Consider the following 21,153-nt stretch of genomic DNA (forward strand, 5'->3'; position numbering starts at 1 on the left):
CAAAAAATAAGATAAAAGTCCAAGCTCAGGAAAACTGGACCAATCAAGGGTGGACCCGTACTAACCCTCTCCTCTCTGAAGAATTTTGTGGTTTCTGCCTTTAAAAGCTAACCCCCCCAATAAAGAGGAACTCCCCTCCGTGCCTCGATTAGCTGGGTGCTGCGGACAAGGGCTCCCTGCTAGCTTGTATTGCGCCGAGAAGTAAACCTTGCTATTGCAGTCTGGACATCTTTGGTCTACAGTGGTTTCTTTGGGAGTCCTAATCTGGGCACAACAAGACAGACAAGTACTAGATGCTCCAGAACATTAAGGATAGCTTACATCACGTGTATATAGGTCGGCAATTTCCTTGCAGCAATGCCAGTGCCAATGCCTGTTTGACAAGACTTCTGTGCCTCACTCCTGCCCAATCAGGAGTGCAACCCCATCTGAATCTGGGATTCCCCAACCCCCCATTCTTTACTCCTTAAAATCCCTGCCATAACTGAGCTCAGGGCTCTCCCTGATCCAACCGCTGTGTCGGAACAGACAGAGAGCTCAAGCTCGAGCTTGCAATAAAGACTCTTTGCTTTTGCATATGAACTCAGACTCCTAGTAGTCTCTGGGGGGCTCATGACTCAGGCATAACACAGGCAAACCTGACAGTTGGAGTTCAGTCCCCAGAACCTGCAGTGGAAGGAGAAAACTGGCTCCCAAAAGTCAAATATTTTTTATTTTTTTTTTTTTTTTTTTTTTTTTTTTTTTTTTTTTTTTTTTTTTTTTTTCAAAAAAAAAAAAAATAATAAATTAAAAAAAAAAAAGTTCATGAGGATCCAGGCATGGTGGCACATATATTTGGGAGGGGGAGTCAAGGGGATCAGGAGTTCAAGGTTATCCTTAGGGATATATGAGTTCAAAACCAGCCTGTGCTACAGAAGATTGGTCCCTGAACAAGTAAACAAGGATAATCCTGATTTAAAAAACAAACAAACAAAAACACTAACAAATCCAGCCATCAGTGACTCCAGCACTGAATGACTTGTTTTCTTTGCTTTGAGTTTACCGCCGGGCCGGCAGGGTCACCCTACTGATCTGCAAACAGTTTGTGTCAGGACTCGAAGTCTAACCCAGTGACAACAGAGAGAAGTACTCAGGGCCACGGAGCTCCTTTGAAGGGGAAAGGCCAGTCTCAATCACTGAAGCAGAAATTAAAACTGACTGCTTAAAATGATCTCTTTATGCAGGGCATAGCAGAAGTAGGTGGATCTCTGTGAGTTGTAGACCAGCTTGGTCTACAAAGCAAGTTCCAGGACAGTCAAGACTACATAGACAGATCCTGTCTCAAAAACAAACAAGCAGGTGTCTCCATGATGGGTAAGGTGACCTGCTGACATCCCGAGCAACCTAAGTCAGAAGCTCATTTTTTAGTAAAAAGGGGGACCTGTAGGGCCCTGGCCCCCGTTTTGGGTAATTGTTGCCTTGCTTGCTGACCTTGACCTTGATATCCTCCCGGGTTTCACCCTCATGAATGCTTAAGGGAAGTTCCTTGTCTGTGCATCCTGCATAATGGGCGTTAACAGCTTAGATGCAAGATTGTAAAACATCATAGTGAACTTCTGCCCTCCGGGGCTCTCCCATTGTGCTGTAAGCCTGTATTTAAGACCTCCTCCCTCCTTCAATAACCGGCATTTGGCATAAAGAAAAATAATAATAGTATAATAAATAAACAAATAAACAAACAAATAAATAAATAACTAACAAACAAACAAAAATATCTTTTTACAACCTAATTTTTTGTTTTCGTTTGGTTTGGTTTTTTGAGACAGGGCCTCTCTTTGTAGCCCTGGCTGTTGTAGAACTTGGTCTGCAGACCAGGCTGGTGTCAAACTCACAGAGACCCACTGACTTTTGCCTCCCAGTGCTGGGATTAAAGGTGCCACCACCGCCTCTGCCACCTGGCTTACAACCTATTTTTTAAAGATATTTTTAATTATGTTTATGTGGGCTGGAATGATGGCTCAGTGGTTGGGTTCAATTCCCAGAACCCACACGGCAGCTCACAACTGTCTGCAACTCCAGTTCCAGGGGATCTGATACCCTCATACAGATGCCATGAAGGAAAAATACCAATGCACATAAAATAAAAAATAAATTGCAAGCATAGTGGCACACGCCTTTAATCCCAGCGCTCGGGAGGCAGAGGCAGGAGAACCTCTGTGAGTTGAAGGCCAGCCTGGTCTACAAAATGAGTTCCAGGACAGCCAGGGCTGTTATGCAGAGATACCCTGTCTCAAAAAGCCAAATAAATTATATAAAAATAAATTATGAGTATGTATGGGCACCTGTATGTGGTTATGTGCATGTGTGCAGAGGCCAGAAGAGCACACTGGGGAGCCTCCATCTGGAGTTATAGGCATTTGGGAGCTCCCTAGTGTGGGTGCTGGGAACTGAACTGTAGACCTCTTCAAGAGTAATAGACACTCTTAATCGCTGAGCCATCTCTCTAGTACCTTTACTCTCTAGTCTTTACGGTTTATTAGTATTATTTTGTAATGACGTAATGGTGGTTTGAAAAAAAATATGGCTCCCAAAGGAAGGAGCCATATTAGGAGCTGTGGCCTTGTTAGAGTAGGTATGATCTTGTTGGAAGATGTATGTCACTGTGGAGGTGGGCTTTGAGGTCTCATATATGCTCAAGATACCGTCCAGTGTTTTAGTCTACTTCCTGTTTCCTGCATATCAACATGTAGCAGTTACTTCTCCAGCACCATATCAGCCTGCATGCCACCATATCCTGACATGATGATGGACTTAAACTCTGAACTGTGAGTGAGCCACACAGTTAAATGTTTTCCTTGTAAGAGTTGCCGTGGTCATGGTATCTTTCACAGCCACACAAACCCTAACTAAGACAGATGCGCATGTTGTGTGGATCTATGTTGGTGAATACGCACATGAATGCAGGTACCCGAGAAGGCCAGAGGAGGGCATCATGTCTCCTGGAGCTGGAGCTACAGATGGTTGTGAGCTACCATGTGGTGTTGGAAACCAAACCCAGGACCTCTGCAAGAGCAGCAAATATTCTTAAGCACTGAGCCATCTCTCCAGGCCCTAATTTAAAAATAAACATTTAAAGAAGGACTCAAAGAGTTTGGTTCTGATTGCTTAAGGGACAGAATGTCCTTTACTGAGTGAGACAGGGAGCCTGAGAGATAGGCAGGCCTGGGGGGAGCTATGGACTGGATGTGTCAAGCCTGAGAAGGGGGTACAAATGGGGGTGCTGTAAAGCTGTCAGGCATGTTGGAGGTTGGGGGGAGGAGGTAACCAAAGATGGAACTGTGGGAATTGCTGGGCATTGGTGGTGATCAGAGCTGCAAGAAAGCATTTTTTTTTTCTGTTGTTTTTCAAGACATGGTTTCTCTGTGTAACAGCTCTGTCTGTCCTGGGACTCACTTTGTAGACAGGCTGGCCTTGAACTCACAGAAATCTGCCTGCCTCTGCCTCCTGAGTGCTGGGATTAAAGGCCGAGAATCACTTCTAAAGAAAGAGTAACATTTTAAAGTTAATTTTGGTTAACAAAGAAATGTTAATGTCAGGGCTGGAGAGATGGCTCAGAGGTTAAGAGCACTGTGGCTCTGCATGTATTACCAGAGGTATCCTGAGTTCAATTCCGAGCTACCACATGGTGGCTCACAACCATCTGTAATGAGATCAGGGTATACATGCAGGCAGAACACTGTATACATAATAAATAAATAAATCTTTAAAAAAAAGAGAGAGAGAGAAAGGAAAACAAATGTTAATGTCACACAAAGACACGGTGGCAAAGAGTTTTCAGAAAATCCAGCTTCTTTTCACTGCTGAGGTCACAGGAGTGAGGCCTGTGCATATTATGTAGCCTCTTACCTGCTGGCTGCCCTGTTGGGGTCGGGGTGGGGGTGGGGGTGGGCAACTCCTCTCCTAGAGTCCAAGACATCAAGAAGATACAACAGTGTGGGCAATGAGGCGGATGATGATTGGCTCAACAAGATCATCCGTGAGCTGAACGGAAAAACCACTGGGGACGTCATGGCCCAGGCTGTTAGCAAGCTCGAACGCGTGCCTGCTGGTGGGGCTGTGGCTGTTTCTGCTGCCCCTGGCTCTGCAGCTCTTGCTGCTGCTGGTTCTGCCCCCATTGCAGCAGAGGAGAAGACAAGAAGGAGGAGTCCGAGGAGCTGGAAGATGGCATGGGATTTGGCTTGTTTTATTAAATCCCTGCTCTCATTGTAAGCATTATAGCTCCGATGGAAAGGTATCCTGGCAGCCAGGAGCCAAGGAATACCACAAAGTCACACCGCATAGCAAACCTCACTCGAGAGATTTATTGTGAAGGAAAACAAAACAAAAAACAGAAGGATGGCTGCCTCTGCTCGGGCGAGAGACATCAGCAAACCCAACAGGATACAGGGCTTATATAGAGTTTCTGGAGGTAGAAGTGGGTAGAACTTTCCAGGGTGGAGATTGGTGGGATCTCAGGTCCAGAGATTGGGCTTTTTGCTCTGTAGGGTGGGGGCGGGGTCCAGCACTTAGGGTAGGTTAGAGTGTTCTGTGGGTGGAACCTGGCAGTTAGAGGTCCATGGGGGAGGGGCCTGGCCACTCATGTGGCTCCAGGGGCTTACGCTTATGCCAGGCAGTGGTGGTGCACACCTTTTAATCCCAGCACCACTGAGGCAGAGGCAGGTGGATTTCTGAGTTCGAGGCCAGCTTGGTTTACAGAGTGAGTTCCAGGACAGCCAGAGCTGTTACATAGAGAAACCCTGTCCTAAAAACCCTAAAAAATAACAAACAAACAAACAAATAAATTCCTGCTCTCCTGTAAATAAAGCCTTTTTATGTTTTTTTTAAAAAAAATCTAGCTTATGTTTGTTTTGCATTGTGTGTGGCTGGGAGTGGGACCTGGGACCTTTCGTCTGCTTGGCTGGGCCATGCTCTACCCCTCACTCCAACCCAGCCCCAGCTATTCTGAAAAAATGTGACACACGCCGCCGTAATGAAGAGACAACTCTCCGCTCTTGGTTCGGTTTCTTGCCCTTGAACCTGTTCATATCGGTGTCTCACAAGCGTGAAGACAGAGGCAGATGGGTCCCAACTGCCCAGGCTACGGAGAGACCAGAGGCAAGGAGGCTCCCTGAGCCCCAAGAATCAAGAGAACAGCCTGGTGGCTCAGTTATTTTGCTGTGATAAAGGACCCCGATAAAAGTGACTTAAAGGAGAGAGTTGACTTAGCTCACAGTTCCAGAGGGATACAGTTCATCGTGGAAGGGAAGACGTGGTGGCCGGCAGGGAAAGCATGGGGACAGGAGCAAGAGGCTGTATGGTCACCTTTTATCCACGCAGAGAGCAGAGATCCAAAAATGCATCCACACGTGCGTGCGTGCGTGCGTGCGTGCGTGCTCAGCTGCCTTTTTTCACAGGTGCATCTATGTGCAAGACAGATACTACACGGAAAACAAGTGGTACCAGGTCACCTTAGCATCCATCTGCCTTTTTTGAAACAAGGTCTCACTGTGTAGCCCTGGCTAGTCTCAAGGTGACTATGGAGACCAGGCTGACCTCGAATTCACAGAGATCCTCCTGTCTCTAGCTCCCAAAAGCTGTTGGTATCAAAGGTGTGCACCACCACACCTGGTCCTAGCTACTTGTTCTTTTTTTTTTTTTTTTTTTTTTTTTTTCTTTTTTTTTTTTTTTTTTTTTCTTTTTTTTTCTTCCTTCCTTTTTTTTTCTTCTTCCTCTCTCTCCTTATATATTATACAGAAACCCTGTACCACCATGGGCTGGACTGACTCAGCCTCGAAAACATCGGCTCTACCTCTAGCCATCTCTCCAGCCCTCTTTCTTTCTTTCTTTCTTTTTTCCCTGAGACAGGGTTTCTCTGTGTATCCCTGGCTGTCCTAGAACTCACTCTGTAGACCAGGCTGGCCTCAAACTCAAAAATCCGCCTGCCTCTGCCTCCCAGTGCTGGGATTAAAGTCGTGTGCCACTGCCTAGCATATTTTTTTTTCCTCTAAGGCGGGGTCTTATGTAGCCCAAGCTGGAAACACACACACACTAAACAAACAATGAATAAGACGCTGAAGGTAGTAATAACATGAAAATATTGCTCCGGGGGGAGGGGTTGTTTTTGGCGTTTGCTTGCTCACTGTGTGGTTGACATGGCTGAGGTTTTCCGTGTCCTGGTAACTGACTAGGAGCTGGGCACTTCCTCCTTGTCCCACTTCCTTTGAGGAACTCCACCCATTTTGTGTGGTTGGCATGTGTGTATTCTAAGACTGCCAGCCAGAGCCCCTCTCCCCAGAAGACCATCTGAGAGAGATGAATTTTTTAAATTTTCTCTAGAAGACCACTCTGGGGTGAAGAAGATGACTTTACAGGAAGACTTCACTGGTCCCCAGTGTGGCCACCATATGTCCATCCCTGGAGGCCCTGATTGCCTTGACTAAGACCAAATGCAATTGATGGGTACTTTATAAAGAGCAGTTCATTTGGTTCCCTGTTCCAGGAGCTGGGACAGCAAGCTGGAGGGGCAGCCCCTGGGGAGGGCCTTCTTGCTGAGGCTGCAGAGCGGCCCAGAGCAAAAGTACCCAGTGTCCACATCTTTGATCAGGACCCACTTTCTCCAGAACCAGCCCCAGCCACTCCCACAAGACTAATCCAGCTGGGGTTGGTGGCACACACACCTTTGATCACAGGGCTGGGAAAGTAGAGGCAGGTGGATCTCTGACTTCATGGCCAGCCTGGTCTATGTAGAGGGTTCCAGAGGTACCTGGTCAGACTCTGTCTTCAAAAAATGGAAAAGAAAAAAGGAAGGAAGGGAGGGAGGGAGGAAGGAAGGAAGGAAAGAGAGAAAAAGAAAAGAAGGAAGGAAGGAAGGAAGAGAGAAGAGAGAGAGAAGAGAAGAGAGAGGAAAGGAGAGAAGAGAAAAGAAAGAAAGGAAGGGGTTGGAGAGATGGCTCCATGGCTAAGAGCAAGTTCTGCTTTTCCAGGGGACCTAGGTGGGTTCCTGGCACTCACATGGTTCAGTTCCTGGCACTCACACAGCCAATCAGGAACCAATGCCTGTGACTCCAGATCCAGAGGATCCAAAGCTTCTGGCCTCCACAGGCTCCGACCCACACAAGCACACACACACACACACACACACACACACACACACACACACCCGCTCACACATAATTAAGAATATTTTTTAAAGCACTAATCCGTTCCTAAGAGCTGCCTTAACCACCTGTCTGGCTTCCACAGTTTGATTCGGCAGCCACACCAGATGCCAGAGCCAGGGCTTAAAAACAAAACATGTTCCTTGGATTCTCTCACTCCAAGGGGTCCGTGCACATCTGGAAAACCTCACCAGCGCAGATGTGCGATGCTATTTACTCATGTAGAGAAAGCAAAGCCCTTTTTGGCCTTTCTCGCCAAACGAAGGCGAAACCACTGGACTGGAAGACACTGAGTGGGCAAATTAGCAGCGAGAAGCGACAGGCCCCGGGGGTGGGGGCTGGGGAACAGGCCCTGAGGTCCCTTGGCCGGCTCTCTGGACTGATAAACTTGAGGATACCACGAAGGGACCCCCGCAGACGCCTCAGCCTCTGAGCACTTGTCATGGCCAGCAGGGGACCGCGCTCAAGGCTGGCCCTGCTGCGGTGGTGGCTGGTTCTCGGGACTCACCTTGCTTCCTAAACCGCAGCAGGGAGCCCGAGATGAAATATGTTTCTCGGGCGCATCTGAGGACCTCTGAGCATCTGTGACGCCTTCAGCCTGAGGCTTTTCCAGGCTCCACACGGGAACTGGCGGTGCCCTGGCTCGAAGAGGCAGCGCCAGGTGCCAGGTGGAACATTTGAGCAGTTGCTGCGTTAAAGCAGCGCAGGGATCGCTAACTGCGGATCCGAGCAAGCAGGAAGGCCTTCCCGGGGTGCAGCTGGAATAGGGGTCCTTGCATGCCAGTCCTGGCAGAGTGGACTATGGCAGAGCTGGGGGCAGCTGAGAGAGTTTGACCTACCTCGGTGTGTCTAAGCTGACGGTCCTCCCTCAAGCTGCCCCCCCCCCTTTTTTTTTAAGTAAAGTTTAATTTATCCAGGACCAGCAAGGGCAGAGGCTGCCCTGGGGGCCATTACTGGTGAGATGAGGCCTCCAGTTTTTATTTCCTCAGCCCCCTTGGAGCAACTCTCGCCTTCCGTGAGGATCAGCTCTCAGAGAGTCTGTGTCTGTAAGTGGGGCTCCTTGGAGGCAGAGGAAGGTGCTGGTGTGTGTGAAGCCAGCTGGTGCTCGCCTGCTTCCCAGACGGCAGGGAACTCCTGGGAGTCAGGGTCACCCTTCTTGTCCTGAGTCCCGGGCAAGGGCTGAGTTTTTTGTACCGCTGTACCCACTGGTCGTCGCTGTGAGGTGCTCTCACATGCCTAACCCGGAGCCGGACTCCCGGCAGTGAAGGGCAATCCCTGAGGAGCTAAGGAAGCAGCATTCTGTAGTAGCTGAAGGAAGGGCCCATGGGTTGTTTCCCTATGGGCTCCAAGCCCAGCTTTTCTATGCTCCCCCTTCCGTATGGTTGATTTAATTACTCCTTTGCTATATAGCCTATAAAAATAAATAATGGTCATACCACAACTTTTTTTTTAAAGGGGGTGGGGGGTGGATGACTTTTTTTTTCCCCAGACAGGCTAAGATTGGAATATAAACCCTAACTCCTGATTCCTGGGACGGGGACTTTGGTCCAAGCGTCAAGTAGCCATCCTGGTGATTGGTGTGGCTTGGTGGCAGTCACAAAATATCAACATGGCTCTTCAGGGCTTATTCTTGTTGACTATGTGGATGGAAGGAGACAGCTCCCCCCCCCCCCAAAAAAAGAGAAGTTCTGTGAATTAGGCATACACACCAAAGGTAAGTCCTGCATTCCAAAAAAAAACAGTTCAGCTTCCAGGCTGAAGAAATACCATCTGCCCAGGCACGGGAGCGTGAAGAGGTGTGACATGTTCGGAGCAGTCATACATTTATTCATTCAACAAATATTTACTGAGCACCTGCTTTGCTCCAGACATGATCTCAGGCTGGATGTACAACTGTGAAGAAAACACAGGCCCTGCCCTGGGAGAGCTGACATTCAGAAGGAACGCAATCACCAACAGGTGGGAGCCAGGTGGCCATAAGCCCCTTAGATGCCCAGAAAGCCTTGGGAAGGGAGGGCACTATGTGTGACTGGGAGGAGGGTCAGTGCTGCCAATCCCACAGGGTCAGGGGATTGGGTCTGAGACAGGAGCATCTGAGCAAGGGCCTGCCGGAAAGCCCTGGGATGTGGGGGCCTGCTGAGGGGCCTGAGTTGGAGCCAGGAGGCTGAGTGAGGCTTTGCAGGATTCCGCAGGCTCTCAGAAAAGCAGGGGTGGCTTTCTGTGGGCGTGGAGGGTAGGCGACACTGGGTCCAGCTAGAGGCCTCCTCGGAGAGGAGACTGGCGAGTCGGGGCCAGAAACACCCGTCATCCCCCCAAGCACATACCCATTGTAGAAAGTGGGAAACTGAGACATCCCCAAGAAGACGTGGCCGGAACACTAAGTGAACGCCGCCAGCCACGCCTGGATGAGGGCTCCGTGGAGGGACGCAGTGACGTGGCCTCGGTGGCTCCTTTTTCCAAACATGATTGGAAAGCAAAGAAAAGCCCACCTCCCCCGTTAGATGGTGGGAGTTGCGGATTCTAGTCAATGTTACCTAGTCAACCGTACTAAATGCAAGCCTCGCAGGGTCGCTCGGTTACTGAGGAGACGAACCCACGGGATGCAGGATGCCTGCAGAGAATGTGCCTGGAGGGGCAGGGAGCGTGAAACACATCTATCCGCACAATGATTTGTGTGAGGCTTGTGCTATTATTTCTCTTTGGTGCAGGAACTAGGAGCAAAGAGAGTTACAGAAATGAGTCTATATTGTTTGATTGATTTTAGATTTATTTATTAATGTTTGGCCTGCATGGGTATCTGTGTACTACGAGTGTGCCTGCTGCTCTCAGAAGCCAGAAGAGGGCCCTGGATCCTCTGGGACTGGAGTTACAAATGGCTGTGAACTACATGTTGGTGCTGGGAAATGAACCCAGGTCCTCTACAGGAACAGCCAGTGCTTTTAGCCACTGAATCATCTCTCCGGCTCTTCAATGGTTTTGTTTTTAATTATGTGTATACGCCTGTGTTTCTGCATGGATTTGTGCAAACATTGATTACAGTGTCATGGAGGCCAGAAGAGGGCTTTGGATGTCCTCGATCTGGAGTTGCAGATGGTTGTGAGCCTTTATGTCAAGGGCTCTCAACCTGTGGATTGCCCCCTGAGGGTTAAACGACCCTTTCACAGGGGTCACCTAGGACCATCTGCATATCAGATATTTACATTATGATTCATAACAGTAGCAAAATTACAGTTATGAAGTAGCAACGAAATAATTTTATGGTTGTGAGTCCCCACAGCATGAGGAACTGTATAAAGGGGTTACAGCATTAGGAAGTTGAGAACCACTGCTCCATGTGGGTGCTGGGAATTGAACCCAGGTCCTCTGGAAGAACAGCCAGTGCTTTTAACTGCTGGGCCATCCAAGCATCCTCCAGCCTGGTTGTTTGTTTGTTTGTTTGTGGTTTTTTTGGAGGGGACATTACCTCACTATGTTGTTCAGGATGGCCTCCAACTCTTGGCCTTAAATAATCCTCCTGCCTCAGCTTCCTGAGTGGCTGGAACACTGTACCTGAGATTCCTTCTTCTTTTCAGTGTTTAGAACAGTGCTGGGAACCCAGGGCCTTGCAGTGCTGAACAGGCTCTACCAGTAAGCTCCCAGCCTTTATCAGGGTTTGTTGTTGTTTGTTTTTGTTTTCTTGAGACAGGGTCTTACCTTGCAGCCCTGGCTGGCCTTGAACTCACTGTAGACCAGGCTGGCCTCAAACTCACAGAGATCTGCCTGCATCTGCCTCCCAGTGCTGGGGATGAAGGCTTGTGCCACCACTATAATGCAAGACTTTGTTTTTGAGGTGGGGGTCTCATGTATGCCAGGCTAGCCTTAAACTCCCTATGTAGCCTAGGATGACCTTGAACTTCTGATGTGCCTGCCTTTGCCTCCCAGATGCTGGGGTTAGAGATATGTGGTGCTGAGGACCAAAACTCAAGGCTTCGAGAATGCTAGGCAAGCACTCTACTGGACTACATCTAGGATTCAGATTCCCCCTGCTTTTTACAAAGCTTTTCTCTGGTTTTTGTCTTGTTTTTTTGTTTCTGAACAGTGATCCATCAAGCATCAGGTAACACCACTAGGTAACACCACTAGGTAACACCACTAGGTAACACCACTAACTCTTTATCCAGAACAGCTAACCTCCCCCAACTTTTCTTCCCATGAGATCGGGTCTAGGAAGAAATGGGGCCACTCATCTTATGAACTTTTTTTTTTAACATTTATTTATTTCCTAGGCTGAGAAAGGGAGCAAAGGTGAAAAAAAATCTTTGCAGGCTATTCACCTGAAGATTAATATCCAAAATATATAAAGAACTTAAAAAACAAAACACTGAAGATCCAAATAATCCAATGTGGGAGCCCACAGAGGCTTCCTGCTGTGGGATGGTCTGTATGTCAAATTACTCTGATTGGTCAATAAATAAAAGACTGATTGGCCAGTGGCTAGACAGGAAGTATAGGCGGGACTAACAGAGAGGAGAAAAGAAAGAACAGGAAGGCGGAAGGAGTCACTGCCAGCTGCCGCCATGACAAGCTGCATGTGAAGATACAGGGTAAGCCACGAGCCATGTGGCAAGGTATAGATTTATGGAACTGGATTAATTTAAGCTGTAAGAACAGTTAGTAAGAAGCCTGCCATGGCCATACAGTTTGTAAGCAACATAAGTCTCTGTGTTTACTTGGTTGGGTCTGAGCGGCTGTGAGACTAGTGGGTGACAAAGATTTGTCCTGACTGTGGGCAAGACAGGAAAACTCTAGTTATAGCTTCCCAATGAGAACTTACTCATGGCCAGAGAATCTGAGCTTGCTTTACCTAACAGGGCTGCATAATGGGTTGATTTGACCACAGGAGTGGTTACCAGATGTTTGGAAGAGTCTACACTTGGCCGGGCAGTGGTGGCACACGCCTTCAATCCCAGCACTCGGGAGGCAGAGGCAGGCGGATCTCTCTGAGTTCGAGGCCAGCCTGGTCTCTACAGAGTGAGTTCCAGGACAGGCACCAAAACTACATAGAGAAACACTGTCTCGTGATTGCAGACCTAGTCTCAGGCTAGCAGGCATGTCTTCTGCAGGCAGGCCAGACTACCACCATCTCCCACCCCACCCCCCAAACACATCCACCCTCAGCTTCTCCCTGAGACCACAGCTTCTCCCTGAGATATGTAAACCTCTACACGTAAACCTTTCCTATACGAACACACCTTAAAGTGAGTGCTCAGGGGGCCGTCTTCCTCCACCTGCTGCCTCATCGAGTGTTGGGGGTCTTGCGACAGGGGCTCAGCACTAGCAGTAGTGGAGAGGGTGCCTGAACTAGCCTACCCAGGCAATTAGATTAGTAAATACCCTATCATCCCAGAGCCTTCATTCACTAACTGATGGAAGCAGATGCAGAGAGCCACAGCCAAGCACCAGGCCGGGCTCCAGGAGTGCAGTTGAAGAGAGAAAAGAGGGATTCTAGGAGCAAGGGGCATCAAGATCATGATGGGGAGGGCTGATGAGATGGCTCAGTGGTTAAGAGTACTGGCTGCTCTTCCAGAGGTCCCGAGTTCAATTCCCAGCACCCATGTGGTGGCTCTCAACCACCTGTAATGAGACCTGGTGCCCTCTTCTGGCCTGCAGGGATACTTGTAGACAGAACACTGTATACATAATAAACAAATAAATCTTAAAAAAAAAAAAAAAAAAAAAAAAGATCGTGATGGGGAAACCTTCAGAGACAACCAAACCAAACTAGTGGGAACTCATGAACTGTGGACCAACAGCTGTGGAGCCTCCACAGGACTGGACTAGGCTACCTGCATAAGCAAGACAGTTGTGTAGATTGATCTGCTTAAGGGGCCCCCTGGCAGTGGGATCAGGATCCATCCCTAGGGCATGAGCTTTCTGGAGCCCACTGCCTATGGTGGGACACCTTACACAGCCTTAGTGCTTGGACCTGCCTCAACTGAGTGTCTCAGGCTCTGCTGACTCCCCACAGGAGGCCTTCCTTGGAGGAGGTGGGAATGGGGCGAAGGCTGGAGGGCGGGAGAGGGAGAGGAGGGGATCTTCAGTTGGTATATAAAATGAATAGAAAATTTCTTAATAAAAAAAAATATACAAAAAAAAAAAAAAAAGAGTTGGTGTCTCTTCATAGCAATAGAAACCCTAGGACACATTTGCTTCTGTTTCTTTGGTAAGATTTTCTATCGTTTCCTTCATTGTTCATGTGGTTTTTCTCATGTCCTGGCATGGGCACAGCAGCTATAACGTAACAGGTAAATTGTGGTTTTTCTCATGTCCTGGAAGGTCACAGCAGCTATAAGATAACAGGTAAATCCAAGCAGGCGGTGCCTGGTGCTCCCCCTTTGGCTGTCTTGTAACATGACTCTGGACCTACACTCGAGATTGTAAAGTGTCCCCCAAAATAATTTAGCACTCAAACTCCTGATAAGGTTTGTTTTGAGACAGGTTCTTGCTGTATAGGCCTAGACCGGCCTAGAACTCACAATCTTCTTCCTGAGTGCAGGGAGTACAGTCCTGTCCCAAATGCAAATTCTAGAACTGATACTGAAGAGACCAGAAATATAAACACTGTAAGCCTGCAGGTATTTTAGGCAGATTGGAGCTGACAGCCACTGTGGACAAAGGTTAACCTTTTTTTTTTTTTTTTTTTAGTTTTTCTCTGTGTAGCCTTGGCTGTCCTGGAACTTGTTCTGTAGACCCATGCTAGACTCACAGAGATCCACCTGCCTCTGCCTCTGGAATGCTGGGATTAAAGGCGTGCACCACCACCTAGCTGACAAAGGTTAACTTTTAACAATAGCCCCCTGTCTTAAGCCAACAACCTCTGCAGACAAAGGTTAAACTTTAACAGTGGTTCCTGCCCTTCCCTCCTCTAACCTTTAACGGTTGCCTCTGTGTGCCCCTCTGCCTTGCATTGTCTTGTCTTCTTTCCAGCCACAGGGAAAGCAGCTGGGTCAAGACGGCTACAGATTTCTGCAAATATCTCAAACTAACATAACACCCTGTAATCAAAAATTGTAAATATTAAAAGGTAACGTGACTCTGGACCTAAACTCGAGGTTGTAAAAATCCCTTTAATTCTCCCCAAAGCCTAATCCCGAGACTGTAAAATCTCTTTGGCCCACACCTGATGCTTGGCTTTCTCTGTAAGAAGAGACTCGCAACCAGCTCCCAATGTCCCCATGTCAGAAGCCCGAACTCTGACCGAGGCCCCAGTGAGTTAGAAGTTTCTTTGCCCCACAGTGTCTGGAATCAAGGTTGCTTCTGGTTGATAGGCTTTGGTGGTCTGTTCCCCATTATTTCTGTGCCCCTGGGACCCAACAGTGCCATATCTGAGACATACATTCAAATTCATTGAATGGAATCAATACTTGAAGACAAAGTCATAAAAAATGATCCTACCAGTGTGAGACCAAAATGCTTTCACCCAAAAACTAAGGCTTAAGATTTCTTCTTCTAGGAATAGGTCAATAGTTACTGAAACAAGTCAGTCCAGATTCTAGAAACCAGGAAGTGTAAAAGTACAGAGTCACAAGGTAGTCATGAGGTAATGACTGCCAGACTATGGAATGTCCTCTCCCTGGTTTCCAGGGTAACTGAAGTGTCCCCACCTGAGGGCAGCCAATGAGAAATGGTGGTGGGTAACCACTCCCTTAGAAGTAAGATTAAGCCATGATTTCTAGAAAGCCCCTAGAAGCAAGCCAATCAGAATTGTACCCATACTAGCACCCCTAAATGATGTAACCTTGTGATTTTTCCCTTTAAAAACTGAGCTTGCAGACAGGTGGGCACTTCTTCCAGCCTCCACTGCGTTGGATGTATTGGACGAAGTCCCTGCCTAGGCTTGTATTGCTTTTGGATATCCAGAATTCAACCTTGCTTTTGCATTCCGGCATGCTCGTCTTTGGTGGTGACCCTCTCTGAGGTCATGATCTGGGCACAACACCAGTTCAGCTGGAATCTCCAGCTCGGCCTCATTTCTCTCTCCGAACCTGGCCCTCTCAGAAAAACCGCCAAAAAGTCCAGTTCTGCATTCCCAGTTGCTCCTCCCCTGAAGCTGCTAGCTGACCAAGACCCTGCCTGAAAGCGTACCACACGTGGGCACAGACCCAGCTTGTGGCTGACAGGTCATGGCCCCTCGACTACAGGGTACATCAACGCCCCGCTTTGGATCGGCCATGTGATTTTTCTCCTGCCCCTTTCTGCCTTCCTTGATCTCTGGGGGCTGGAGGGTCACCCAGGAGAGCTTTGCCCAAATAAACCTGGTCTTTTACTTTTTAATTTGGCTTGATCTGGCTTACTGCCTTGGCACAGAAACCTATTATCAGGGTACAGAAAATATATTATTGCTGGGTGGTGGTGGTGCACGCCTTTAATCCTACCACTTGGGAGGCAGAGCCAGGTGGATCTCTGTGAGTTCGAGGCCAGCCTGGGCTACCAAGTGACTTCCAGGAAAAGGCGCAAAGCTACACAGAGAAACCCTGTCTTGAAAAACCAAAAACCAAAAAAGAAAGAAAGAAAGAAAGAAAGAAAGAAAGAAAGAAAGAAAGAAAGAAAGAAAGGAAGAAAGAAAGAAAGAAAACATATTACTACCTGGGAGCCATCCTCGCTGCTCAGTATCTGAAGTGATCCCCTGAGTTCCTGCCTTCATGCCTATCAGCAGCAGATAAACAAACTCCAGACTGATCTGACCGTGTTCGGGTGAGACTTTGCAACCGTGGGTTTTTTGTTTGCTTGTTTTTTTATTGTTCGTTTCTTTTTTTGTTTTGTTTTGTTTTTTGTTTGTTTTTTGAGACAGGGCCTCAGCTTCCCAAGTGCTGGGATTAAAGGTGTGTGCCACCACTAGGCTGGAACAGTGGTATTTTGAGTGAGAAATGTTCCCCACAGGCTCAGGTTGGTGGCACTGAGTGAGGGGAGGTTATGGAAGCTTTAGAGTATGGAGCCTTACTGGAAGAAGCATGTCACTGGGGTGGGCTTTGAGGGTTTATAGACTTGCCCTGATTCTCTCTCTCTCTCTCTCTCTCTCTCTCTCTCTCTCTCTCTCTCTCTCTCTCTCACACACACACACACACACACAAAAACCACTGCTTCTTCTTCTTCTTCTTCTTCTTCTTCTTCTTCTTCTTCTTCTTCTTCTTCTTCTTTTAGGTTTTTTTGAGACAGGGTTTTTCTATGTAGCTTTGGAGCCTGTCTTGAGTCTCTCTCGCTCTGTAGACCAGGCTGGCCTCGAACTCACAGAGATCTGCCTGGCTCTGCCTCCCAAGTGGTAGGATTAAAGGCGTGCGCCACCACTGCCCGGCCACACACTGCTTTTTGCTTGATCTGTGGATGAAAACGTGACCAGCCAGCTTCATGTTCTGCCAACCATGCATTACCCACCATGACGATGGACTTTGTCCCTCTGAAACCATGAGCCACAATAGACCCTTCTCCCTCAACTGCTTTGGTCGGGATGCTTCATCACAGCAGTGGAACAGTCACTAATACAGAAGAGATTATTTTGGCTCACAGTTAGCGCATACAGTCCATTACAGCAGGAAGCAGAGAGAGATGAAGGCTGGCGCCCAGCTGGCTGTCTCCTTTTTATCCTGTCTGGAACTTCAGCCCATAGAATGGTGCTGCAATAGGTAAGGTGGGTCTTCCCACCTAAAATAATCTAATTTTAAAAAAAAAATCCTTCACAGACATGCTCAAATGTATATTTCCACAAAGATTCTAAATTCAGTCAAGTTGATAGTAAAGATTAACCATCTGAGACGCCCAAGGTGAATGAGACACACAATCCCCCATAATATAACAAGCCCTTTCTGGCTAAACGCAGTCTCAAATAAACAAATAAATAAATAAATAAGTAAATAAGAATAAATAAATAAATAAGAATAAATTTTTAGCTGGGCAGTGATGGCGCACACCTTTAATCCCAGCACTCGGGAGGCAGAGGCACACAGATCTCTGTGAGTTCAAGGCCAACCTGGGCTACAGAGTGAGTTCCAGGAAAGGCGCCAAAGCTACACAGAGAAACCCTGTCTTGAAAAAAAAGAATAAATTTTTAAAACGTGTTCTCAGAGCTAGAGAGATGGCTCAGCGGTTAAGAGCACTGTCTGCTCTTCCAGAGGACCTGAGTTCAAGTCCCAGCAACCACAGGGTGGCTCTCAACCATCTATAGTGAATTCTGGTGCCCTCTTCTGGTGAGCAGGTATACATGCAGTCAGAACACTATATACATCAATCAATCGATCAATCAATCTTTAAAAAAACAAATATTCTCATTTGAATTTTTTTTGAGTTATCTTGTTTCTTGAGATAGGGCCTCACTATTTAGCCCTGGCTGTCCTGGAACTCACAGTGATCCTCCTGCCTCTGCTTGCCCAGTACTGGGATTACAGACTTGTGCCACCATGCCTGGTTAAGTTTGTTGTTTTGAAACAGAGTCTTGCTTTGTAGCCCAGGCTGCCCTTGAATTTGAGATCTTCCTAGCTGGGCCCCTCAACTTCTGAGATTAGAGACTTGAACCACCATGCAAGGCTCTGGTCTGAATTTCTTTTTGCAAAAGTAAACTTAAATGTTGGTATAATTATAGATTTACAGAAAAAAAACAAAACAAAAAAAACAAAAAAACTGAGCCGGGCGGTGGTGACGCACGCCTTTAATCCCAGCACTTGGAAGACAGAGCCAGCTGGATCTCTGTGAGTTCAAGGCCAGCCTGGGCTACAGAGTGAGTTCCAGGACAGGCACCAAAACTACACAGAGAAACCCTGTCTCAGAAAACAAACCAAAAAAAAAAAAAAAAAAACCAAAAAACAAACAAACCAAAAAACTGCCCCGAGAGTCCAGAACTTCCTTTATATACCCCTCCCCCTCTTCCTGCACCAGCAGCCTCTTACAAGCCATGGACAGCCTGAAATAAACATTGGTCTGCTGCTGTTAACTACAATCTAGGCTTTAAGTAGACTCCCCCGGCTCTTCTCCCGTGTTCTTTTTCTGTTCCAGGATCCAATCCAGGATCCCACGCTGTGTTTAATGTCAGGGGTGGTTTCCATTTCACAGACTTAGCTGGGGGCTTCCTCGTGCTGATGAAGGAGGGAACTCCTGGGGAATTCTTGTCTTTCTCAGCTGGGGATGTGAGCATTTCTGAAATCCCTGCCACCTCTCCCCAGATGTGCCTACAGCTCCAGTCTCAGGAAGCGTAAGCACTGGGTAAGAACATAAGACCTTAAAAACCGCTCACAAACTCTCCCCACCTTCTCGGCCCTGCTGCTGCGCTTGTGTGAGCCCCATAGAGAGAGCCTGGGGCGGCCTGCCCTTAGCAGTTCTCAGCCAATCCAATCGGCGGTCATTGATTGAATCCCTCCTGAATGCAAGGCCCTCCGGTAGATGTTAGGGGGAAATAGTTTTAAAACGACCTTATCCTACTTTTAAGAAGCTGACATGCGGCCGGGCGGTGGTGGCGCACGCCTTTAATCCCAGCACTCGGGAGGCAGAGGCAGGCGGATCTCTGTGAGTTCGAGGCCAGCCTGGTCTCCAAAGCGAGATCCAGGAAAGGCGCAAAGCTACACAGAGAAACCCTGTCTCGAAAAACCAAAAAAAAAAAAAAAAAAAAAAAAAAAGAAGCTGACATGCAGTGGTGGCACACGCCTTTAGTCCCAGCCTGGTCTACAGAGTGAGTTCCAAGACAGCCAGGACTGCACAGAGAAACGTTGTTTCAAAAAACTAAAAAGGAGGAGGAGGAGGAGGAGGAGGAGGAGGAGAAGGAGAAGGAGAAGAAGAAGCTAACATGCATCCCGAGAGACACAGCTAGACCCAAGTGAGAGGCTTGTAGCAACAGTGTGAGCAGAGGCAGTGTGAGCAGAGGCAGCGTGAGCAGAGGCAGCGTGAGCAGAGGCAGCGTGAGCAGAGGCAGTGTGAGCAGAGGCAAGGCTGGGAGGGCTGGAGAGGGTTTCTGAGGAAGCTGGCTTTTGAAACCAAGCCTTGAAAAGAAGTAGAATTTCTGGGTTAAAGGAGAAGGGGACATTGTAGCAGGAATCTTAAAAGTTCTTATCAAACCGAGGCCAGGTATTGGGGTGAATGCTGGAAGATCAGAGAAGCAGAACAAGCCACAGCTACCTCACCTTGCCAGTTCCTCAGTTGATCCTGTTTCCTCAGACTGGAAGCCTCTGAGTCCTCATCCAGAATGGGTCTCAGCTGAACTGTTACTCAAAAGCCTAAAAGTTTAACCAGCCAAATGCTTTTAGTTTGTGGTCTGCCATCACTTCCTGGGATTAAAGACTCACTCCCTAGGATTAAAGGCGTGTGTCACCAAGCCTGGCTGTTCCCAATGTGGCCTTGAACTCACAGAGATCCAGAGGAATTTCTGCCTCTGGAATGCTAGGATTAAAGGCGTGTATGCCACCATTTTCTAGCGTCTGTATCTAGTGGCTGTTCTGTTCTTTGACCCCAGATAAGTTTATTAGGGTGCACAATATTTCGGGGAACACAACACTACCACAGGACAGCATTCTGAGGGAAGGGACAAAGGCTCTGAGGCAAAGAAAACAGGAGTCAGGTACAGAGAACAGGCTGTTGTGGAATATTATTTTAACTAGGCAAAGATGCATTCTGCTGCGGAATACTACTTTAACTGTGTAGAGGTGTGTTACATTTGTTTATGCTGCATTTGTTTAATTACGTAAAGGTAAGTTGTATTTGTCTCACCTTGCCTGCCTAAGGCACCTGATTGGTCTAATAAAAGCTGACTGGCCAAAAGTTGGGCAGGAGAAAGGCTAGGCAGGGCTGGAGGGCAGAGAGGATAAATGAGAGAGAGAGAGGAAAGAGAGGGGAGAATGAGGGAGATGCCTGGGGCCAGAAGCCAGGCAGCCACTAGCCAGCAGACACAGAGTAAGACATACAGAAAGAAAGTAAGAAAAGGTAAAAAGCCCCAAGGCAAAAGGTAAAGAGGAATAGGTTAATTTAAGTTAAAAGAATTAGCCAGAAATGAGCCTAAGCTAGACTGAGCATTTATAACTAATAAGAAATCTCCATGTCATGATTTGGGAGCTGGCTGGTGTCCCAAAGGAAAAAGCCTGGCACAGTGGACAGCACAGAATTCCACGTAAAGGAGTAAATAAGGGATTCTAACATCATCTAATAGTTCCACCTCTCCCCAGCCGGCAGGGAGAAGCGCCCGGATTCTCACCCAGAGGTAAGATCAGCTGGGGCAGAGGACTGGTGGAGGCTTCTGGTAACAGTGGAGTGAAATGGAGGGTATGTCAGGCAGTGATTTCTCTTAGAGGGTCGTAAGTACTAAATCCAAGAGGATCACAGGAATGGAAAGGGGAGAGAGAGGCAGGCAAGAAAGAGATGGGGTAATAATGGAATATGAATATGAGGATGAGACTGGATGGAGGGAGGGTGACTGAGGTCCAGCCTGCAGGACAGACAGGAGCCAGCTGAGGCCATGTCTGTTGAAGGAGCTGATTAAACCAAGGGAGTTTTGAGGTCAAAGGTACAGGAGAGGTCAACCCAGAAGTCAGGCAGGCTGGAGACTGCTGCCCAAGTGTAAGTGTCTGTGGCAATGTGTCTTCAGGGAAGAATGGGAAAGACACCAGCTTGCCTGGCAGGCACCACGTTCCAGTGCCTCTGCTACTGAGTATCTGTGCTCTTATACAAGTTGGTAAAGATCCATGTCCACAAGGAATGACAGAAACCATTTCCTCAAATGATAGATACCACTGCTTATCCCGTATAGAAAAGCTCTCGTGTGTAGATGTAAGGAACCATCTTATTAAATAAGAAACACAGAACAAATGTAAAAGAGAAAGCCAAGAGGTCAGAGCTCAGAGCTAAAACCTTACCCTTCCTCCTGCATGAGAGCGAGAGCTAGACAATGATAGGCCTGAGCTAATGGCCAAGCAGTTTAAATAATGTAAGAGTCTGTGTGTTTATTTTATAAGTGAGTTCTGGGACTGGC

This window comes from Peromyscus leucopus, chromosome 20 (assembly GCF_004664715.2).
Source record: "Peromyscus leucopus breed LL Stock chromosome 20, UCI_PerLeu_2.1, whole genome shotgun sequence".
NCBI lineage: Eukaryota > Metazoa > Chordata > Mammalia > Rodentia > Cricetidae > Peromyscus > Peromyscus leucopus.